Raw genomic sequence first — 25380 nt, 5'->3', positions numbered from 1 at the left:
CAGGGGCACTGATACCAATTGTAATGCCCCATTGCCACCCAGTTTGAGATCAATTAACACTACACTGAGCAGGGATCAAATCTGAGACATTCCTAGTCTATATAGTTAAGTACCAACTCTATATCCACTGAATCATCAGGGAAAGCATGGTTGTGCAGTATTTTCTTTCAAATTCTAACATTAGGAGAACACAGAGTGCAAAGGTTCAGATTAAACCTTGTTTAATTGGTTGGCTTGAATCCAGCAGAAGTATGGTCTTCATTAATGGTTGCATTCATTAAAAATCTATTGCACGTCTAAGAAAAACTCGAGAACCATTTGCATTCAATTTGTTTGTAAAGACTTATTTATTTAAAAATTTCAACTGATGGTCCGATTTCATCATGTGTTTCAAGCAACTGTTCTAACTAAAGCGCTCTTTGTCTGTTGATCTACAACCATAAGAGAACAGCAGGGACAATGCAGCTCCTCTATTTGATAAATTGAAATTGTGCGTCCCCCAGCAAGAATCCACCATCAAAGATAGAGCTAGTCGGAGAATTGATGGTAGAGTGTTGTAACATCTGACCCGCATTTTCTTTGAATGCGGCTCCTGCTGGAAGCGTAGATCTTGTAAAAAGTGATGGAATTTGGGTAGAAACTTTTTATTGATTAACCAAGGTGAAAGTCCACAGTGCAACACACCACTAGGGTTGAAAATAATAAAAGAAAAAGTGAGGTAAAACAGGAAGTAGTAATTAGGTGATGCTAAGTTTGGGTTGAAGATTGTAGATGGAGAGAAAGACACAAGGAGGTAAGAGTTCCATAGTTTTGAGGTCCTGGGGGATAAAGAAATTAGAGTAAAATATTGTGTGATTAGTCTTAATTTCAAACAATGGGATATAATAAGGAAGACCATGTAGGGTGGCATCTTTGCATATTAGAATGAACAAGAAAGGAAAGTTAAGGGTGGCACCAACAACAGAGGACCACTGAAATAATAGCGTTGCTAAAATTGAGAAGCAGCAAAAAGTTTACAATAGAGAATGAGGTTAGAGCTGAGAGACGAATTGGCTATCAGATTTTTTTTTGTATCATGTCCAAGAGCATGAGCGAGGTTCTACAAAAGCCCCATCCCTCTTCACCATGGATGTGGGAGCAGTACTCAAATTTTGAATGGACTTGGGCTTTGTAGAGATTTAAGAGTTGTTGAGGGGGAAAGAAGTGTTTGGCATGAAAGAGGAAACAGCTTCTTGGAGGCAGCTTTAGCAATGGAAGAGATTCGGGAATATGAGGTAGGAGGACGTAACAAGGTTAAGAATGCCAACAGATGACGAAGGACTAAGGGTGGACTCATCAGAGCTGAAGCTGGTAACTGCTTAGACTTATGCCATACGTGAAGGAACTTTCACCCTCCCTGTGGATGCGCTGCAACCCCATCCCTGGACCCAGGGGCATTAGCATATTGCAAATGGGCATCAGTGCCATTTTTGGCATAACTGGGGCTCACACCTGAACATGGTTTGGGGAGGGATTTCGCTGCGGCACTTTGCTGTAGTGTAAATGGGCCAGCTGAAGATTCTTAATGTTCAAAACTGGTCAGGTTTTGAATTTCTCACTTCAGCAATCTATTGCTTTAGGGAAGAAGCCTTTTACAATCTCTACCAGGAACAAGTCCTGGTAAACAAGTATGCTTGTTTCACGCAAGTACATTGTGGTGAGGTCAAATGAGCCAGAACTGGTGAGGAATTTGATGGATGATACCATCCTGCCAGTCATGCCTCTTTTAGTGATGTTGCATGGAAGGGGACGGACACAGGAATATGCATCCCTACTTCCGGCGGAGATTTCCATGCAGAAAAATGAGCAGAGACCTACTGTAACTTAGCCTGTTCAGTAAATTAGCCCGCCCCTCGTTCGTATACCTAGGTTAGGCAGATTCGGTGCCCCTAAAAGGTAGGAAATTTGGGGCTACTATGTCTTTGAACAATTGAAAGAGATAAGATTTTCATTGCCCCATTGAAGGCATGAAGAAGATCACAATGTAAATGCAGGACATTGACCAATGTAGAATCACCAGCAAAGGAGTGGATAAATACTGTTAATGAGTGGAAGACATTATTGAAATGAATAAAGATCAGAATGGGAATCGGAATACTGTCCTGGGAATCGCTGAGTTAATGAAGTTGAAGGATAAGCCTCTCTGTTCAGCACTTCTGTAACGATCACTGCCACTTCAAAGATGGATTAAAAGACCTTAAGCAAAAAGTTTGGAGAAAAGCCTTTTGTGTTTCTTCTGTTAAAGGCCAGTTGAGGAAAATTTGTGTAAAATTATGCAGTGTTTTGAGGTATTTTGAAAGTGAGTGTTTAGAGCAAGGTCAGACATATCAAAATTAACATTTTTATTAGACATAACAAAATTAACATTTTTATCTGTGCATTTTTATTTTGTTTGAAAGTGAATTATGCAACTTAAAATATCAAATTTTTTTTAAAAATGTAGTGCATCAAAGTAGTGTTCAGGCTGTTAAGTAGAAATTGGTACTAGTGTCAAAATGAATACCTGCACTTCAAGGCATTGTTGAGAAAAGTAGGATTTCTATGAGAGCCCGAGTACATGCAGTCTCTCGTGAGTAAATCAGCATTTTCTTCGCTGGCACTCAGCCATTTCCTACTACTATTGTGCACTCCACAACTGGATGAATGAAGTTGGGGAGATAATACTGTTAAGTGGTTCGTTAACTGCTGGAGCAGAGTTAAAGGATCAGTGTTGCAGGGGGCATTGCAATTGCCTGTTTTTTCTTTTGTTCGTTACAGCTAAAATTGTGCATTCCAACATTGTTAGTAGTTTGGGAATATACTTTTGAAGCTTTTTTGTTGCAATTTTTGGGAAAAGAAGAATTTTACAAAAGCTGTTCTTTTAATGTCTGGAATAAACTAGATCCACTAAGTTTTTGGAAACTAAATATGAGATGAAGGTTGCTCAGTGGTAAACATAAAGGCCTAGAGTTTCCGCTTGTTCCCGTTAGTTATACCAGCGCAATCGGCCGAACCAGTGAAAAAGATCGCGACATTTTAAGTGCAAGTGAGCTACGCCCAAAACTCACTCGTGCTCGAGTTTCTGCGATTTTTTTACGCTGGTTTAAAAATCATTGCGCCCGAAGCTGGCCCGTCCACAAAACTGGCCATGCCCAGGTGGAAATAATGAGGATGGCGAGTTTCCGCCAATTGTGTCCTTAAATTGCTCTTGTTTCCTTTGATGCGCACGCACCCATGGCCATGTGATTGCAACCTTCCTGCAGTGACTAGCAATCATTTCAACAAGGTACAGGCTTATGGCAAATACTTCAGTTAAATTAAGCCATTGTAACCTCATTGTGTTAGAGAAATAGTCTTTTTACTGAAGTAAATGGGAAAAAATTGCTCGATCTAGTTTCAGAAAATAATTGTTCAGTTTTCTGAATTGTGTAACATATGTTTGGTTCCTTATTCCTTCCGTGACCAGAGCACAGTGACCGAAGCACATGCAGAGGTCCAAAAAGGGATAATATTCAACAGCTCTGGCGGAGTGGATAGCCTACCCGTTGTAGAGCCTGCCCGACGGGTTCTGTAATGGGCAGGCGATCTGCTTCGTTAGGTTACCACCCAGGCGGTAACATTGAAAATTAACCCGTATGCCTCTGTTGCTTGACCTAGGCATGTGGGCTAAATTTTGCTCAGTGATTGAATGAAGGAAGGTTTTGCTCCAGTCTTATTTATGGAGTGGTTTAAAGTATCTTTCATTTTGTTGGCTTGGTTAGTTCTTGTTATTTTTTACTTGTAGATGTATTTATATTTTTTAAAAAAGAGAAATAATTAGTTTGAATAAATGTTTACATCAATGCTATAAATAACTAGGTATATATAAATTGGTTAGTAGACTTGAATTGCTTGCAATTTTATTTGAATTTTTAAGAGTAATGCTTGAGTGCTATAGAATAGGATTGGCAGTGAGACAGTATAAGTTTGTATATGTTGGATGCTCTTTGCTAGTTTGTTTGGATAAATGATGTTGGTGCGGTATTAGTGAGGTTGTCAAAGAGTTCTTGCAGTGACCTGGGGGTAAATTTTAACCCCAAAGAATGGGTGGGTTGGGGGCGGGTGAGCAGTGAAAATTGTTGATTTTGGGAATCTGGGCTTAAACCCGCCAACTTCCGAGTTTGACCCAGACGCATCTGGGTGGGTGTGCGCGCGCTTCTGAAACCCAGAAGTCCCGCTGGCACTTAAAGCTAGCGGGCTGATATTGAAAGGTCCAGTTAACGCCGTTGGAGCAGTTAAGGGGATTAAATATTTGTGTATTCAACCAGACAAACGATTTTAACTTTCCCTTAACACGTCTCCCGTGGCCCCTGAAAGATGCCATGAAAACGGAGGCAAGTTGCAACTGGCACCCATTTGGACTTTTAAATAATGATTGACACATGTAAAGAAAAGGTGCTTGCAGCAGGGCACTCAGTTCTCTCAGACAAACCTTTGGCTGGGAGCTCTTAGTGATTAGACTGAGATTTTTTTGTTCACACTCAATTCTTGTATTCACCCATTTACCTACATTTTGGACCCCCTCAAACTGACACCATCAGGATGGGGGATGCAATGGATTTATTCAGCAGTACATCTGAGGAGGAGGACATCACCATCTGCGGCAGGCATGTGTGCAGTTCTGGGAGTTGCAGCTCCACAAAACATAAGTGTGCCACAGGGACCTGCAGCAAGGGGACCAACGGAGGGGCTGAGGTTGAAGAAGGCACTACCCACGTGAGAGGGTCTACAGACAGAGGCTAAACTACCGGGACCTCTTTGAGGACCAGTGCCTACGAAAGCTCAGATTGAGTCGCCAGGTGGTCGCAGACATCTGTAGGCTCCTTCATGCAGAGCTGCTTCCAACTAGGCCTGGTTGCCACGCATTGCCCGTCACAGTTAAAGTCACCACTGCCCTCAATTTCTTTGCCTCCAGATCCTTCCAGGGCGCCACCGGTGACATCACCAGGATCTCTGTCGTTTACGCATAAATGTAGACTACAGGTCACAGATGGCTTGTTTGGCAGGGCATCCGACTATGTCAACTTCCCATCGAAGACATCAGCCAGACTGAGAGGGCAGTGGGTTTCCACACTCTGGCTGGCTTCCCATGAGTACAGGGGGTAATTGATTGTACGCACGTAGCAATCCGAGGACCTGCACGTGAGCCAGGACTGTTCATCAACCGAAAGGGATATCTCTCCATCAATGCGCAGCTAGTTTGCGACCACTGGAAGAGGTTTCTGCAAGAGTGTGCCAAATTCCCTGGCAGCTGCCATATTTCCTTCATTTTGTGCGAATCCAACATCCCAGCCCTCTTCCACGCACAAAAAAGATTTAAGGGCTGGCTCCTTGGAGACAAGGGATACCCCCTACAGACATGGCTCATGACACCTCGGAGAAACCTCACCAGCGAGGCACAGCAGCGGTACAATGACAGTCACGTCACCACCAGGTCTGTCATTGAACAAGCCATGGGAATGCTGAAGATGCGCTTCAGGTGCCTGGATCGATCTGGGGGATCCCTTCAGTACTCATTGGTGAGGGTGTGTAGAATAATAGTTGTGTGTTACGTCCTGCACAACATTGCTCAACAGAGAGGGTTACAGTTGGATGTGATCCCATGCGCTCATGAAGCATCCGCACCTGCCATCAACAATGAAGAAGATGAGGGTGAGGAAGAGGACGATGGGCAACCCATCGGCAGAGCAATGGCACACCTGGCTGCTCTTGATGCCAGGGAGTCACTCATATTTGATAGGTTCTCATAATGAGATCTGCAAAGTGAAGTTAGTCAAGTACTCAAACCACTTGGAATGACCACTACCACTACCAATAGCCCCCAACCCCCCCATCCCCCCACCCTCCCATCCATCCGTTTGCACAAAACAGTCCTTCAACCGCACATACACCCATTGTAAACGCGCCTTACAGGTGGCATCAAGCTCCCTATTCGTGATGATGGACATGCAAGGGCACTTTCACAAAAGGGACTCAACAATGGTCAAGATGTGGCAGTGATGGTGAAAATTATAACATTTAATGTGCAGTTAAGAAAAAACAATTCTAAATGAAAAACATGACATTGCGTCAGACACACTTGTGCATACCCTTGGTGATCACAAAATTTTCGCCTTCCTCTTCCTACTACTCCTACGGGGTGCATTCCTTGTGGCTTCAGCAGTTTGCTCAGGTCCCTGCTCTGACTGCTGAGATGTCTGGGCCTACACTCTTTGGGTTTTGAAGCCCATGAGGGCCCGCCAAAGATTGCTCCACCTGTGCTAGGGCAGACTCTCCCATCTGGAGAGGAGTCAGCAATGTGGGTACCAGTTTGGGGGGAGGGGTGGCAACGGGTGAGACGTGGGAGCGCTTTTAGTGGAGTCCCCACTTCCATGTCCCCTTTCGCCATCATCTCTCTCCTGGGCCAGGGCCACACCACTCCTACCACTCTGTTGGACAACAGCTTGGAGGACATGGGTGATGTCTTGTAAGGCCAGTGCTAATGTATTGGTCCACCTGTTTAAAGCGGCAGAATGTTGTTCACCCTGAGTCCACACAGCCATTGTCAGGGCTTGAATGGACTCATTTGTGAGCTGTGCTTGAAACACCATGGAGGCTGCCATTCTCTCCGTTGCAGACATTCCCACACACACCTGCGCTACCAGTCCACTAATGCTGTAGGTGGACTCCTCCAGCCTCTCCGCTAATGTGGAAACTGAGTGTGGCAAATCTTCCAGTACATCGCAAAGGTGCGTCTGCATCTCAATCGTTCTCCTTTTCAAGGATGGCCACCGGGGTTCAGCATCTGTGTCCAACTGAGCAGAGGTTGGAGAGGAGTGTGCCCACTGGCGCGGACTCTCCACAACTACCCCTGCTACCAGTGTCTGCTTCTGCTCACTTGTGTGTGGTGACTCACCAGGTGACAACCCAACTAACTCTCTAACAGTACCCACCGAGGTGTGAGTATCCGCATTGATGTGTGGCTCACTATAATGTGACGGTGCGTCCTCAGAGGTATGAAGCTCCTCTGAGGAATCGCCCTTGTCCACATTGCCTGTTCAGCACTCTTTGAAGGCCCTGGAAGAGACCATACAGCAATATTAAGAATCATCGCAGAAGTGTTGTCGTGATGAGCATCCTGAGCTCAGTTATTGGTAACATCAATTCAAGTTGTGTGTGAGGGATGTTAAAGTTCTGTTACCAGACATTTGCGGGATGCCAGTCTCTGCATCTCTGGCCAGGCATTCCTGCGTCTGGCTTAGTTCCAACGCCGCCTCCTCCGCCTCTGTCAGGGCCACTATTTGTGGGGGGCCCCCCTCCAGTCCTCCTACTCGCCTGTGCATTTTGCACACTCTTTTCCTATAAGGGGAGAAAGAACAGACGTATGAGTGAGTGAGGGTGATGGGGTCACCCAATGGATGCATTGCTTTGGGTGAAGCTGCCCATGAAAGTGATGCATCAGAGGGTGAATGTCAAACTGATTCATGGCATTGCATCAGGATTGAGGTGAATGGGAGTGGTGGGTTCACATATGGGTAAGTGAGAAAGTATACAGAGTGAAGGTAAGTTGATAATGAGACTAGTTGAAAATGAGACTTAAGTGGGTGTGAGGAGTGATGTGATGGAGTAGGCTTGGCAAGACAGAGTGGGGAGGGGGTTGGTGATGTGCACCATAGGATGTAGGTGAATCAGTAACTGTACTTGCTTTTCCTGACCTGGTTAGGTCATTAAATCGCTTCCTGCACTGCACCCAAGACCTGGGCACCGTGCTCCTGCTGCTGACCTATTCTGCCACCTCCAGCCACGACTTCTTGGTGGCAGAAGCAGGTTTCTTCCTCGTCACCTGGGTATAACAACTCCCTCCTGCTTCTCACAGCAGCCAGTAGTATCTCAAGGGAGGTGTCTGAGAACCTGGGTGCTGTCTTTCCTCTGTTCTTCCATTCTGCTTTTTACTCCTTTCTCCTTCAAAATCCATTGTTGCATTGGCCCTTTAAATAGTGGGCTTTAAATCGCATCATGCGGCTGTGCGGTTCTCCCGCTGTGCAGCTTGGGGACATGAAACCCGGAAGTAGAATTAACTGCCTTCAATTGAGTCGCGATCGCTCGAGAACATGATCGAAAATTGTCTTCCACTCACTTATTGACCTCTTTCCCCCCCCCCCCCTGCCCGAGCTGAGATCCCACCTCTTTGTTAAAATTTACCCCCTGGTGTTTGTACCTCTGCCAGTAAAAACAAGAAACTAAAAGACTAATGTATGGACGTTGGCAGCTAGCTGCCTGCTTGATGGTTTCAATGTCATAAGAGCACATGGCCAAAGGCGGAAGAAGCGACTCTTCTAAGCAATAGTAACAGTTTCATGGAATGCAAGATTTTGTGCTTTTTAAAAAAATTGCAATGCAGATTCAGAAGAGGCAACCAAGATCTTACAAAGAAATCTTGATAGGGTTTGCACTGGGACTGATCAATGGTGAATGAAGTTCAACAGGGACAAATGCAATTTGTAAAAATAAGATGCACATACACTCCATGGGTGGGATAGAGCTTTCCAAGGGGGAAGTTGACAAAACTACTAACATCCTTGGGTCTTTTTCACTCACCATGTCTAAACATGTGAGTTGGCAAGAAGGAAAGCAATAGGATGCTAGCCTTGTATTAGAAAATTAACTGAATTCAAATCCCCAGGTCATGCTGAATTTATACAATGTTGTGGTTAGGCCGGACCTAGGGTACTATGTACAATTCTGGTCGCCATGACATAAGGGAGCATGACCTAGAGGCGGTGCAGAGAAGAGCAATGAGGATGACACCTTAGTTTCAGAGGGAAGAATTGTAAGGAACAACCTAATGAACTAGAGCTTTTCAGTCTCAAAGAGACCTCTCAGGAGATCTTATGGCGTTGTACAAGCCACTTGACATGATAGATAAAGTAAACCCAAAACAGTACTTCCAGATATGCTATGGTAACAGGATAAGATTGCACAATTGTGAACGGCAAATTTAGGAAGATGTTGGGCAGTTTTTTTTTTACACGGGGTGGTCAATGGTAGCAAAAAGTTATTTAAAAAAGGTGGTTCAAGCCAGGACATGGTCTCATTTAATAAACGGCTAGATCCTGTAATGGGAAAATGGTAGGATTGGCATTCAGGATGGATGAAAATTGGCTGAAGGACCTTTTCATCAGAACCAATCTTGTGGTCTTGTCAGAATATGCTCTTCTCTATCAATGTCAAGGTAAGTCAAAATTTATGTTAGACTATCTGATTGTTTATAGAGTTGAGCCAATGAGGCCATGATTATTACCCAGGATAATAATAACACCTAACTTGCTTGTACAGCAGATGTCATTTGTATTCATGAATGATATGGTAGCTCAAGCTTTGTCTAAACATGGCTACCAGATTGATGCAACCCATCTTGATGTAGATGTGCCCATATCATTCTGTTACCAAGCTTTTTCGTTCCTTCGTCCAGGGGTAATGAAAATTTCTGCTGTCAGAACATGAATTGTCCTATTGGTGAGCTGAAAGTTGGGTTACTGTTGAACAGCTGAATTCTGCATGGTACCTAGTACAAATCACTCACTAGTAACAACTATTGCAAGAGAAAAAAACAAAATTATCTTAAGAACTGGGCATGATTATTTTTCTGAGGCTAAAACTTTAATTGCATATTGCATTCTGGTTAGGAAAGTACAAAATACATGGTTAGTCAGGACAGGTTTTGAAGCTACGTTTCTGGTATTTTAGAAGTCACATACACTGGCTAGATAATCCCATTAGTATTGCACTTTGTTGTATGTCAGCTATGGCTCAGCTCTTGATCTCTGAAAACAAGGGTTTCTACATACTGTAGATTGCAGAGTGCAGTACAATCAAATCATTAAACCAACTAACATTTCCAAGACCTCCACTAATGCATAGCACAGTGCTTACATTTAAGTGTGAAAAATATGAAAGGTGGAATTGTTTTCAGTAACACAATAGCAGTCTTGGTCCAATAAAATATCAAATTGAAGCCCTGTGTTTTGATAATAAGAATCCAAATGGAAGAAATGAATGTAATTATTTTCAAGGCCTATAGAAGTTTCTACCTCAGTGGCTCAGTTTTTCTAAACATCATGAAACAGTAAACATTGGAACTTAATTTGTATCTGTTGTTTCTTTGAGTGAATTAGTTGCAGCTATAAAAATCAATTTTGCCTGAGAAACAGCCATTCATACTGCACAACAATTCACTGCTTGTGTTTCACATTAGGTCATTCACGGTTGAAATTTTGATAGTATTATGGAGATGTCCTAGAGGGTGAGGGGAAAACGGAACGGATGCGATGGCCTGGGATGATGGCAGCTGGTACCATGCAGGTTTATGCAGTGACACTTTGTTGTTATAGCAACTGATCTGGACAAAATGACAAGCAAGGTAATTGAAGAAAAAAGGCTTTCTGTGGGAATGAGTAGGCAACAGCTAGTGCAGGGATGACCCTCCTTCATGCTGTGATTTTGTGGCCACGGACTGCTCTTTTAGTATTTTATAGGCTTAAATGTTCATCAAGAGCTGATACATTGTCTTGAGAAGCTTTTGCAAGTTGCATCAATGAGCTGTGGAAGAAGCCGGCAGTGAATGTCGGCTTCACTGTATGAATACCGATCGAGTAATGTGGGTAGGAATATGAAACTAGTACAGGATATTGATCAATGTGGTTTGCAGCGCCCCAATTGTGATTTAAAAATTGTTTGTTTAATTAAGATTGATTAAGACATCCTTGTTTTTCAAGGTGGGGCTGGGGGGAATGCACCAGTATCTTAACACTGGCACTGTGCTGCATATTTACTGAAAGCATACATATCAGCTCAGATATTGAGAGTTTGATTGTAACTGAGAAACATTATAAAAGGAAGTGACGCGCTCATGTTATTCTAAAGAGATTTTCCCCCATTTTTAAATTTTAAGGAAGATGTTTTAAAATGCTAATTGAAATCAGATCATCAGAAAATCATTAGAATACTTTGGTAAAATGTCTCTAATTCACATTAAATGAATAATTTGAACACATTTTGTAACATCCTTGATTTCATCCTTTTTTCTGAAATTTTATAAACTACATAAGAATATTAAAGAACATAAGCATATAGGATTTTAAAATTCACTTTTTTATTTGTAACAAACCCTTTTGTGAAACTACTTTTTCCAGTTTTTTTTGCAACATATAATAGTATTGATTTAATTTATCATTGTGGTGAAATTTTCATCTCACGACCTGCCTAATTACGGGTCTAATTGAGAAAGCTAATAGTATCTTTTTAATTTTTCATTAACTTTGTAGCATTTGTAAACATTTTAAACTGGTTGAGGTCACAGATGGAAGGAAAGTCAGACAGGCTTCATTAACAGATGTGTGATCCTCCCCAGCCAATTTTCCTCTTCGCGCTCCAACAGGCAATAAAGACAATAATCTACCCTGATATGTATAGTTAGATTAATAAGAAATACAATTGAAACAGAAACATTTTTATCAAATTCTTTTTTTTACTAACTAATTACAATAAAATTTCAGGATTTTTTTTTTGTTTTTCCCCCTCTCAATACTAATTAATAAATAAGATGATTAAATATTCTTTCAATATGTTAAATGTAGATATATGACTAGAATTTGCCCTTGGTCAGATGCCAAGAACTTTTAATTATCCTTGCTATTTTTCTTCCTGTTCATTGTGGGCTCCTGCTGTAAAGATGTGCAGTACTGTTCTATCACAGTATCTCATAGTGTTTGAAGAATAAACGCCTAGCGGTCATACTTTGCCATACGTAACTTTGGGAATTGAGGGATCTGCCTGTGGTTCCAATTCAGTGATAGAGTGTGGTGATTTGACTCGCAATGTCTGGGGTGTAGACAGCAAAGCTTGTGGTTGTCTTGATGGTTGCCAGTGAGAAGGAAAAGTATTACCAGCAGTGAATAGGGATTTCTTTGGGAGGCCTAGACTGTATAGTTTTTACTTAATTTGTAGTTTTTGATGTCACTTTAGCTGGTTAAAAGATGGTGAAATCTCTAGCTGTGAAACATAAATTTGCTGGAACTGCAGTTTTAACTGAAAACTGGTATATGACAGACTCAGTCTCTTCTACATATGTTTGGTATCTGTAGGATGGACAGCTGAAAAACATTTGCATCAAAGATATTGTGTGACTTAATTAAAAGTCTTGACAGTGGGGTGATTCTGCCTTTAAGAAGTGCTTGAAGAGACAGGGCTTTGAACTTCGAGAATTTTAAAATAAATTTGTTTGTTTATTCCTCTCCATTTATTTTAGCTTTGATTGACATTCTAACTGCTGGGTAATACTTAAAAATTATAGTTTAAGCCAATTTGTCAGAGATGAACTAACCACAATTAAACAAGAAAATGCTCAAAATGCACATCCCTTGGACTAGAATCTGAAAGAGAAAGAAAAGTTAACCTTTCAGGAAAGACCCTTTGCTGTAATGAAGGGCACATTTGAAATAGTCATATTTCTCTCTCTTTCAGAGATGCTGAATTTCCAGCAGTATCTGGTTTGATTTTTGATTTCAGATTTCTGGCACTTATGACTTTTTTTAATCTTGGCAAAAGATGGATACTTGTATGTTTAAGTAAATGTAAGCACTGCATATTCAAACCTGCGAGTTTTTAATGTTGGTTGGTTTATGTATTTTTGAATTGATTAGATTTTTAAATGAAGAAAACATTATCAGACCTTAAGTTTTGCATCGTTATACTGTTAATTTTCAGTGGAAAAAGTGAATATTCGTACATACCATTTATGATTTTTAAAACAAAAGGTTGACTTCCTGTGGTAATGCACACTGAATTTATTAAAATAAATTGTAATTGATAACTCCTCAGCAGCTGATGCCTTTGACTGGTCGTGCTCATAATATGAGTCTGAGACTTGTCTGGGGCCCAAGGCTTGATCAAGTCCAGGCCTTAACTCTGTTAACATTTCAGTTAGAACTTGTGAAATGTTTACAGTTACTTTATCTTACTGAAATAAACTTTCAGGTATAACCTGCATACTCATTTTTTAATAGAGTGGCTTTTCATTCAGCTAAAGAACTGTTACAATAAGTATAAAAAGTTTGATTGTAACTAAGGAATATTGTGAAAGGAAGTGAAAAGCTCATATGTTATTTTGAAAGGATTTTCCCCCAGTTTCAAATTATAGGGAAGATGGTTTGAAGTGCTAATTGAAATCAGATTGTCAGAAAGCCATTAGAATACTTTGTTAAAATGTCTCTAATTCATTTTGTAACATCCTTTGATTTCATCTTTTTTCCTTAAGTTACATATTCAGTTAGAATTTGTGAAATGTTTTCAGCTACTTCAACCTATAGGTAAACTTTCAGGTACAACTTTAAAATGGTTAAACGGTTGCTAACTCTGTATGGACGTAATCCTGGTGGTTTCATCACATGACATCCCGCCTCCAACTGCCCCGCCCAGTCAAACAGTCTTTTATCACATGTCCAATAGCTTTATAACTGATAAATGAAAGTGTTCAAAGAAAATGAAAAAAAAACAAATTTTATATAATGCCCCTATGATTTTTCTGCTGGATTGCTTGCAGCAATGTCCAAGAGATTAATCTTTATTTCCTGGAGATCCCACGGCAATCCTGGAGGGTTGGCAACCCTAAATGGTTAATTTTTTTCAACTTGCTTAAACTTTCAGTTTTTAGTGTGGGAGTGTAATGGCTGCCTTGAGTGTTTATTGGGGATGTGATTCTCTGATTCGATTGGCCCATGCCAATCATGTGACCAATAATATCATAAACCAATGGAAATTAGAACTCTACATTTATACATTGAGATATTCATGCATACAGACTTAAAAAATATAGATAACATTCAGGTCTGACTGTTCATTTCAGTAATGCTTTTTATTTTGTTTGGTCAGCTGACCCAAATAAAACCAACTACTATGGTTTCTTTATAATGTGAGGCAGGTGCACAATGGAACTTTCAAGCAGTCATCCTGTTGCTGATTTAATAAAATAGCCTTACAAGATGTAGTAGAGTTATGCATTTAAGTAGCAATGTTTTTATTTCCTTCCCCTTTTTTTTTCTTCCTTTATCCCTTCTGTCTTTAGGTTGGAGTGCAGGTCTACAAGTGCCAGGAGTCCTTTAGTAGTTTGGCTTGGTGCCTATATTTCTTCATTTATAAGCCCGATCAGCTACTAGAAGTGCTCATTAGATTTTTTTTTCTCGTTCATTGCTCTCTAGAGATGCTGAGGCCAATTGTAGTGCCAACATTGTTGGCCTATCTGAAATCAGCTAACTTAGCACAAACTAAAGACTGAACCTGAGATCTTCCTGGCCTATAACACAAGAAGCATTTATTTACCCACTGAGCTATGGGGGGTGGGGAGGAAACAAAAATGTTTTTATAGTATTGTATAATATCAATCAAATAGCTCACGTTATTAAATCATACTGTGCCTCAGGTAAGGTTACTTGTCCAGACACAGACAGGCACTGGAGGCTTTCGATGAGTTTGCTTGACTGGTAGCAGCAATCTCTGTTTTCACATGTTTTTGCACGTCTGTGTTCAGAATTTAAGCTTTTGATTTTGCTTTCAATGAAAGCCCAATTTTTCGAAGTTGCTCCCACCTCCAAATTAGAGAAAGGGAAGGCAGAGAATCCAGGGTCTCGTTTCTGTTACGAGACAAGCAGCTGAATCATTCCTTCCAACATCACAGTGAAGTATGTACAAGAGTTCAGCAGAGCAGAAAGATCCTTAAAGAAGGGGGGATTTCTCCATATCAAATTCCACTCCACCTCAGGAAGCACCAGGGCATCTGACCGCAAACTACATAGTGCTGTTTGGCAAGTCAATGTGAAATAAATGCTGGGTGTTGTCTCGAAAGTGCCCAATCACAGTATTTTACGCTTGAAGTGATACAAGAGAAAATACGGCATTTGCTGGCACCCAGGAATGGCCAAATGTGATATCACCCTGTGTGCCAGCAGCCTCATTCATGCCCACTCCATCCATGCCCCTGCTGCTGGGCACTTCCTCAGCATGTCTGATGATTTGAATGGACAGTGAGTACATTGAAGCTCTTCTCAGGTGGGTGCAACACCCACACTGCATCATTCCCGTCACCTCCATGCTCATATCAGAAAGTCTACCTCCAAGTGTTTCAATTCTTCTTTTAATTTTTATTTAAGTTTATTGTTAAAACAATTTTAGGTTAGTCTTTTTGTTAGGTAAGGATACCAAGGGAGAAAAGGTAGGTAAATGGAGTTGAGGTACAGATCAAACATGATCTGAGTGAATGGCTTGAGGAGCTGAATGGCCTACTCCTGTTCCTATTACAAGAATAAAACTGCTTCTGATACATGAGTAGTTTAATTATTGTAACATTAGTGCTTATTTCAGCATCATGTAGTATGTGAGCTGGAAACTTAAGAAACGACTGCTGAGCGAGTGTTTCATTTACCTGAACTTCCTGTCAATCTTAAGGCAGTGGTTTTCAACCTTTTCTGTGTTGGGGACCCCCTGAAAATAGTGACACACTTTCAGGGGCCCGCTGTCCACATATCTGAAAGAAATTGTCAGTTATCCGAAAAAAAAGTGCTATTGTTTGGAGGAAACATTTTAATTAGTTTACAGCAAAAGAATAATCTTCTAGTAAGTTAATAATTGCATACAAATAGAGATCTAATGACCTTGTGGACCCTAGGATCCCCTCACGAACCCCATAGGGTCTTGGGACCCCAATTGGAAAACCTATTACGTAAGGGTTAATAGCATTCTTCTAGTTCGTCTTGTTTCTCTATCACTCATATGCTGTTGAAAGTCTAAAAGTTTATATTTTCAGTTTGTGTCCAATATTAACCTGTTGAATGTGCAGTATTTCAAAAGAAATAATGAAGCTGGCCAAACACTAGACAGCTCAGCGGCTTTCAGTGAATAAACTGAGTGCATTTGCTTTTAAAAGCTTAAAACAATTTTGGATCCAAACATACCTACTGATTAATGTATAAACACAAATCCTGAATAACGTCCAAAACAAACATCAGTTGAGCAGAGCTCAGGAAGACGTGGCAGTGGTTCACTTCTTGTAAGGGTTGTTCAGTGCCTACAGTACCTGTTTTCCAGATCTCTCTCTCTCTCTCTCTCTCTCTCTCGCGCCTCTGCTTCCATGCACACTTCCTCCTCTCCTTTGTTGACATTTTGTCCATTGAAACTTGGCCCTTTCCCATAGACTACCTGTTTTGAGAATATCAAATGACCCCTGAGCAGCAAAATTAAGGCTTCATCATCCATTTTCCAATAAAATATTTCTTCATTGTTAAAATGGGCTAGTACTTAAGCTGGTCTGTAGCTGTACGAGCTGTAAAAAGTATCTCAATACAAAAGAGAGGTTAGGATGAAATGAAATTAGAAATTAAACAAAGCAATGGGGGTAATTTTAACTTAAGTGAAAAATGGGTGATCGCGCATTGGCAGCCTGTTTTGCACCTTGCCCAATTTTCTTTTCCAGTGGAGATTTTTCAAGCATTGCTCAAATGTCTCTCTTTTGTTATTTGTCTCTCACTATTTGGAGAGCCTATCATACCAATTATTTGAAGTCACAGTAACGACATTTAAAATCCAATTGCTGTGTTTCATATTGAAATAAATAAAAAATTGAGTAATTCTCAAATTTACTGCCTTTGTCACAGTGGCCAATAAGTGATAGTCTGGCTTTAGGTTGAGGGAATTGTTCCAGGAACTATTAAGGTGATACAGTTCTTGTTGCATACCGTAGAGAAATAATGTGAGAAGTAATTCCATATTTGTGCTTTTCTAGCACATGAAAACATTTAAGCATTTAAATATTTCCTGATAATGTTCCCAACTTGTATTATTTGGCTCTGAAAGTAAGAACAAACAGTCTTTATCTCGATGAAAGAATTAAATACTTCAACAAATTGACTTTGTTTTCCACAAGCAGAGATTGATGATTACTTAGGTATTTCCTGAAAAACAGTGCTGTAAATTCAAATTGCCTTGACATATAATTTCTATTTTGCAATAGTTCCTGAATTCACTGTGGAATAAAACTTGTAAAACAAAAAAGGCAGCAGTAATCAAAAGGTCCTGCTTATTTTAGTGCTATTGTGAATAGTTATAATCAGTGACACCTTTATTGCTGAGGCATTTTTTACAAATATGAGGAGATAAATATTTGATATGTGATGAAAGTAAGCCCAGTACTTTGCTAACTACCAATTGTTCCTTATTGTAGTGCCTAGGATAATGCAGTTGTTTAAAGTAAGTGCAAACTCATCACATTTCTCATACCATCCTACCTTCTGTCCACCTCTCTCTCATTCTTTAAGACCCTCTTGAACAAGCTAATATCTCCTCCTTTGGCTCAGCGTCCATTTTTGTCTGATTATGCCTCTGTGAAGCACTTTGGGCCGTTTTTCTGTGTTAAAGATGCTATTTAAATGCAAGTTGTTGTTGTTGTCGTATCCTGACTGAAAACAGTTTTAATATGTTTTAAAAATTGATTAACAGGCTCTGGTGGCATAACACAGTCATTTACTACACCAAATCTTGGCTGGATAGGAGTTTGCTCCTGTTATTGCCCACATACTGAATTTTCAGTCCCATTTAGCATCTACCTGAGTTGAGGTTCACAGAGCAGCACTGGCAAAAGGATATGAGTAGGCTGTTGAAGAGAAGGGAAAAATAACTTAATTTTTAAAAAAGGGTTCAAATCAATCTTTTTAAAATTGCATCAAAAGTTGTCAAAGTATTTTTTTTTAAAAAAATCTTCTCAACTTTACCTGTGGTTCTCATGATCGCAATATCAACCAACACAGGCTGCTAGGTAATCCACTCTACTTGACAAATGTACCTCACATAAATTTATTGATGATCAGTAACAGTTAATGGGAAGATAGGTCATCGACCTGAAACGTTAACTTTTTTTCTCCACAGATGCTGCCTGACTTGCTGAGTATTTCCAGCATTTTCTGTTTTTATTTCAGATTTCCAGTATTTTGCTTTTGAATGGGAAGATAGTAGTGAATGAGACTGAATGCGAACACACAAAACAGAAGGACTGCATTATAAGTCCAGCGGGTCCCATAATGTCTACTTTCAACTTATGCACACTGATACCCATCCTCTTTCCCCACCCCACCCTCCCCCCGCCCCCCGCCTCCCCACCAACTAACAACACAATTTTTTGGACAAAGCAGAAAATTAGAGGGAAAAAATAATTAACTAATTCATGAAAGAAAAACTCTCGGAAATTTCTCTCTGATCCTGGAAGGCGAACAAACAGGTTCCAGGAGACCATGGTGACGAGACACATCCTCACTCTCCTTACCCTTCCCCCCTCTCCAAAATGCCCATCTATCTTCTATACGTTGTTATTTAAGACGCACTTAGGAACTCGTGTAGCTTCCTTTTGAATAGTTGCAGCAAATCCGCATTCATTGCACCAACCGGCAACTTGTTCCATAGTCTCACAACTCTGTGAAAAGAAGTACCTTCTGATATCTAACCGAGTTCTATGCTTACATAACTTACATGCCTGTATTTTTATTGAAGTCAAAAAACTTAATTTTTGGTATGTTATGCATGTGTTGCCTTTACATCTATTTCTACCGAGGCTTAGCCTTCTCTGCCTTCCTAGTGTCTCGTTTATAGAAACCAAAAAAGCACCATTTGTACAGCAATCAGTTGTTTCGATAATATTTATTGATTTTTTTTAAAGTGTGGCAGAAGTGTTTACATTGTACTCTTTGTATATTTTCTCTCCCATTTTAATATGCAGGTGTCCCTCATGCTGCAAGGGGTGAAGGGTGCTTATTTTCATTAAAATATTAACCTTTAATGAGTTAAGATTATAAATGTTCTACTAAAGATTTAATAAGTTATTCAAAAGAGAGCTTCCTTTAAAAGCAAAAGAAAGACTTGCATTTATAAAGCACCTTTCACGACCTCAGAACATCCCAAAGCGCTTTACAGCCAATTGAAGTACTTTTGAATTATAGTCACTCTTGTAATATGGAAATATGTTATTGGTCACAACGGATATGAATGCCAGGCAACAGTAGTAAAAGGAGAGGCAGCATGTCAAAAAAAAAGTTTTCCTCAGTACATATATTTAAACTCTGGTTGGGGTGAGGGAGGGAAGTAGGGTGGGGTGGGTTTCAGATGATCTGCTCTGGATTGTGGGGGGAGAAGGAGGGGGGGAAGACCAAGCATTAATACAAGGATGAGAGACAGCAACAGCACTTTTGCATAAAAAACACGGGGCTGAAACGGTGTAGTGGATTCCCACCGTTGCTTCTGGGGGATTCTGCTGGCCCTGGGTGGCCTTGTGGAGACCGAACCTGTGCCTGCCCCTACAAGGCAATCAACTTATGAGGGGCAGGGCTGCAAACAGGGACTCCCGAAGTCAGGAGTTCCCAGGCTCCAACCCTTAGTCGGATCCAGAATTGGACGTGGGGACCACCTTGAAGTCCAAGTTGCGATTGGAGTCTGGACCCCCGAAGATAAGAGACAACAGATTATTAAAAAAAAATTATTAGCAGCCCTCCAATTTAGAGTTGGCCTCTTTCCCTTTGCAGTGGCGACCTGTCACCGTTCTCCCCTTGTGCAAGGATGTACCTCTCTTTTCTCACCCCCTTGGAGTTTCTAGGCCCACATACCCATGTATGTGGGAAAGAGAGAGGAAGAAACATGCGGTTGCACTGAAGGAATGGAAAAATGGAGGCATATGACTGCATTTACTCATATTTTGTGTTCAAAGATATTCGCATATTGCACTTTGTTTTTTGATCCGATTGGAATGAATTTAGTGTATTTAAAAATAATTTTCACTGGTGCTCAGATTGTGGTTTGGTATTTAAAAAGCATGCTGTGTTGAAGAAAATTATTAGTGTAATATTTTGACCATTTAGTACTCTTTTAGCAAAAAATGTTGGGATACTGTAAATATTTAATTGTCCGTCTCATTGTTTCTGTATGTGAACTGTCAATGTATCATACTGCGGGGACACGAAGTATGAAATCCTACAGTAGTGTGAAAATGAAAGGGGTTATGGTCACTGTAAAGAGATGTGCTTTAATGGAGAAAGCTGGAGTTTTTTTTTCTGACCATTTTAAGCACTGTATAAACAGTATTTGCAGCGTTTACTATTAAGTGTCACAAAACTCCATCTTATGATCTTGCCTTTTACAACCCACTTGACATCCCTTCTTAAATATTTATAGTACTTAGTACTCAGTAACGAGATACTGAATAGCCCCCACTTAGCTTGGTGCAAGACAGTGGTTGATAATTAATCTTAAAACTCTGGGAACTTTATGTACCCCAAATATTGACTGGCATCATATGGGTATGTGTGGTGTGATTATTCTACTTATTTTTTCAATGAGGCTCACCACTGCTGCTTTTCACTGAAACACTTCTTCCTTTGGTCTGTATGGTGGCACACCACTATTGTTTTGCAATCAGATAATCTGAAGTGTATGTCTGTGGGAAATCCAGCAGCTCCTATGCAGAGCAGATCAGGAGGTAATGCTTTAAAAGGGGGGAAGGCAATCACGGCACAGTGGGTAGAAATTTTTTTGTGGAGGCCGGGAGGAGCATTTATGTGTTCTGTCCCAGTGTTCTGAATGGCCTGTAATGGTCCCTATTAAGGTGTGCTGAGCAGACCCCTTTACGCTTAGCGCACCCATCGCCCTTTGGTACCTCAAAATTGCATCATTACAGGGCCCCTTTTTGCATATTACAAGTAGACCCCTCCCTGAAACAGGTGTGCACTTGAGCCGCCTTTGTGAAGCTCCCACAGAAAATTGTGACAGGTCGATCAGGATCAGGAATGGGTTGGTAAGTTGAGCCTCATGATTTTTTGAACAATACCGCCCTGTTCCCACCCAATGGACTCAGTGAAAACCAGCCCTTCCGACTTTTCAGCCTAGGAATTGAAGTGTCTGAGAGGTGACCTTATAGTAATAATCTTATTAGTTTAACGATCTTAAACTAATAAGAGGCAAATTTAGGACTGATGACAGGAGATTCTTCTTCGTGCAAAGAATAATCAATATATGGAATGGACTCCTGGAAAGAGTAGTGGAAACAAAAACCCTGGAATCATTTAAGAAACAATTGGATGCTGCAGTGAGGGAACTGTGGACTGTTTCTGCTTCGATGAATTAAGATGAGTTGAATGATCTTCTCATCTGCGATTTAAGAACAGTTTTCAGAGCAGACTTACTCCAGGAATTGAGGTTGAACCTGAACATTTTTCAATATGTTGACAATCCTCTAATGATTTGCACTTTACTGAACTGCAATTAGCTCAATCAACCAGAAAGATCCTTTTGTAGTAGCTTTGAAAATGGTGTTTGGAGCTAGCCTGTTGGTTAATCTGTCAGTAATATATTAGAACATAAGAAATAGGAGCAGGAGTAAGCCATACGGCCACCTCGAGCCTGCTCCACCATTCATTAAGATCGTGGCTGATCTTCGACCTCAACTCCACCTTTCCTGCCCGATTCCCATAATCCCTTGATTCCCTTGGAGTCCAAAAATCTATCAATCTCAGTCAACAACTGAGCATCCACAGCCCTCTAGGCTAGAGAATTCCAAAGATTCACCACCCTCTGAAGAAATTCCTCCTCATCTCAGTCCTTAAGTCCCCTTATCCTGAGACTATGCCCCCTAGTTCTAGACTCTCCAGCCAGGGGAAATGGCCCCTCCACATCTACCCTGTCAAACCCTCTTAGAATCGTATATGTTTCAATGAGATCACCTCATTCTTCTAAACTCCAGAGAATATAGACCAATTCTACTTAATCTCTTCTCAAAGGGCAACCCTCTCATCCCAGGAATCAATCTAGTGAACCTTTGTTGCACTGCCTCTAAAGCAAGTATATCCTTCCTGCATTGGTCAAAAGTTGCATTTTAACCAACTGGCTGCTATTATCTTTAGGGGCCACATTACTGTGGTTGTCCTTCCGACCTGAAAGCAAGTCCCATATTGATTTGGAGCCTTGTGGAGCTTCTCCCTCCTGTTTTTTGCTATGGTAGTTGATTGCGTTTTCAGTGCTACTTATGTACCTTTTTTTAAAAAAAAATCTCACCGAGTGATATTGGGGTCGATTTTAGGATGGCTGAGCGGGTGCATTCGTGGTGGGGGGGCTCCGAAAATTTGGGATTCCCGGGGCGGGTCCAGAGCCCGGCTCCACCCTGCCCACGTCCAGGTTCCCCAATGACGCACTTAGACGCCCCCGCATGCGGGACTCCCACCGGCAATTAAAGCCGGTGGGATCCCACTTAAGGCAATTATTTTGATAGTTCAGGTCGTTGGCAGACCTGATTGGGAGGATATTTTAGGAGGGGTGGGATTTTCATGTCAACTGAGCGTGTTTCCTGTACTGGAGGAAACACTCCCAGTTGAAACAGACGTGTTGCAGCCACCAGCCTGTGGGAGCTGCAAAGGTCCATTTGACAGGTGTTGGGGGGAGACCCTCACTCATTGCAGGAGGCCACTCTGTCACTTTGGACAAAGTTTGGCCTGCACCATCCTCCTCCTAACACTAAAATTCACCATCTTGGAACCTCAACCCCGGTGTGCAGACAAGTTTACCTACCTTGCGGACCCCCTCAAACGTACATCTTGTGGATGGGGACCGCCATAGCTGCAGTCATGACCTCCTCGGAGGACGAACAGCATCACCAGCCTTGCTGGCCACGCCGTCCACCTCTGACACGAGGAGCTCCACAACACAATGCTGTGACACATCCACCTGCACAGCAGGAGGGAGGGCAACCGCAGAAAGAGATGCGTCGCAGAAGGCACTACCCTCGCCACAGGGTCTACAGACCGAGACTTAGCTTCCCGGACCTCTCTGAGGAGCAGTGCACACGGAGGCTCAGAGTCACTCGACATGTAGTCGTGGACATCTGCGGCCTCCTTGATGCCGAGTTGCTCCCGGCTGGCCCGAGCACCATCTTCTTACCAGTCGCTGTCAAAGTCACCACAGCCCTCAACAACTTCTCCTCCGGATCCTTTCAGGGTGCCATCGAGGACATCGCCGGCGTGTCTCAGTTGTCTGCACAAAAGAGCCCTGCAAATACACCTACACCCACTCTGCAGTGACACAATGGGTGGCATCAGATGTGGGTCTTCATGGTGATCCTCAGGAAAGGGAATTATTGCACAAACCAGACAAGATTTGCAAAGACGTGGCAGTAGTGGTGATAACAAATTTTAATGTGCTTTGCAAAATAAACGCAACAAAATCAAAAACATGACAATCTATCATACACCCTTGTGCATCCCCTTTATGCTCACAAAACCTTAGCCTTATGTTTACGGGAACCCCTACGTGGTGCTACCCCTGTGGCTTCAGCAGAGGTAGTGGCAGGTTGCTCTTGTCCATGCCCTGACCACTGAGATGCTTTGCGCGGACGCCCTCTGGGTTTCAGTGCCCGTGAGGGCCCCTCCAAAGACTGCTCCACCTGCACCTGTGCAGGGGCAGACTCGGCCACCTGGAGAGGAGGCAGCATTGCGGGTACTGGTTGAGAGGGGGGCAACGGGTGAGACGTGGAAGTGCTTTGAGAGCCCACTTCCAAGTCCCCTTTCACCATCATCCCTCTCCTGGCCCAGGTCCACATCACTCCTTCCACCCTGCTGGACGACAGTTTGGAGGACTTGTGTGAAGGCTTGGAAAGCCAGTTGTAATGTATCTGTCAGCCTGTTTAAGATCATTCGCTATCATGAGTGCTGAGTGTTAGATTTCTGTCACCAGCCGTTTGTGTGCTCCTAGTCTTGGCGTCCGCCACGGACAGGCACTCCAGCGTCCAGCTTTGTTCCAATGCCTGCTGCTCCGCGTCCGTTAGGACCACCTGGTGTGGCGGGCCCCCTCCGGTCCTTGCCCTCTCTCGGGCATTCTGGCATCTCTTCTCCTATCAAGGCAAAACACAGAGAGGCGTGATTGAGTGATGGTTGCATAGTGACCCGCTGCATGCATTGGTGTGGGTGGGGGTGACTGTGAGGGAGATGCATGGGAGGGTGCATTTGAGACATAGCCATGAGATTGTATGAGGATTGGGTTGCGTGGTAGTGTTCAAATGGGAACTGGGGCGGTGAATAAGTGCAGGCAAGGTGAGGATGATGGTTGAGTGGATGTGAGGAGTGATGCGAGAGCGTTGTGGTGGCAGTGCAGAAGGAGTTGTGTGGTGGTGGAGGTGATGTGGAAGACGGAATGTGGGAGAATGCGTAAGTATACTCACTTTGGCTGACCTGGTTCGGTCATTAAAGCGCTTCCTACACTGGACCCAGGTTCGGCCAACATTGCTGCTGCTGCTGACCTCCTCGGCACCTCGAGCCAGGCCTTCTTGGTGGCAGAGTGAGGCCACCTCCTCCCATCAGATGTGAAAAAAATTTCCCTCCTACTCCTCACCCTATCGAGCAGCACCTGGTGAGGAGTCAGAGAACCTTGGAGCAGCCTTGCCTCTGGCCTGCACCATGCTCCCAAAATGGTTCTTTGCTGCAGGAGGAGCATTGGAGTGCCCCTTTAAATAGGACTCCTCCTGCTGACAGCCTGTGATGTGGGTGCGCAGTGCGCCCGCTGCGCAGGTCTGGAACGGGAAACCCGGAAGCACGCGTAAGTACCTTCAATTAGGCTGCGATTGCGTGCAGAGCACCCCGATTTCACTGGGCGCGTTACTCACGTGCCCAGTCTACCCCCCGCTGCCAACCCGTCTCCCTCCTAATATCGGGCCCATTGTGTCTGTGCGATTTGTGTTGGATTTGCATCCTGTCACATGATAGCAACCAAACTGACCATGGCAACTACTGCTGCATTAAAGCCAACGATTGGACACTTTATAAAAAAACATTTTTTTTGCCTTTGTTTGAACGGTTCCATAGTTCGGGTGGTTTTCAGAGCAGAAATCCTAATTGCGTTAAAATAGTGCCTGTGCCTAATTCAGATATTCTTTTGAGCAACAGGGTGTGCAATACTTGAAGACTATGGCAACAGATAGCATCCACTTAATTAACATAATTTTCTTAGTTATTAACTATGCCTTATTTCTTCTGTGTGCTGAAATACTCCTGTTCCAAGTTTAAATTACTCAAATGTATACTACATCTTAAATATTTGTGGGGTAGATTTAGCACTACCATCGAGAGCTTTGCGTGGCGGGAATTTGAATGTGCAGGTCAGTACACCCTATATATTTTCTGTCCATTAAATTATCCATCTGCACCCAAATTCCTGATGTGTGGTCCTCCCACCTGAAGCTCTGCATTGGGAATGCTAATTTGGTCAAGCTACACCAAA

General features: G+C 42.3%; 1 protein-coding gene across 2 annotated transcripts in view; it reads left to right on the top strand.

The window, feature by feature from the left end:
• LOC137340045 (fibroblast growth factor receptor 2-like) overlaps positions 1-25380 on the top strand; it is a 132866-nt gene that overhangs the window by 6774 nt on the left and 100712 nt on the right. The gene's annotated exons all lie outside the window — the stretch shown is intronic.

The sequence above is a fragment of the Heptranchias perlo genome, chromosome 21, assembly GCF_035084215.1.
Source record: "Heptranchias perlo isolate sHepPer1 chromosome 21, sHepPer1.hap1, whole genome shotgun sequence".
NCBI classification, from domain to species: domain Eukaryota; kingdom Metazoa; phylum Chordata; class Chondrichthyes; order Hexanchiformes; family Hexanchidae; genus Heptranchias; species Heptranchias perlo.
This window is presented reverse-complemented; position numbering and strand designations above follow the sequence as displayed.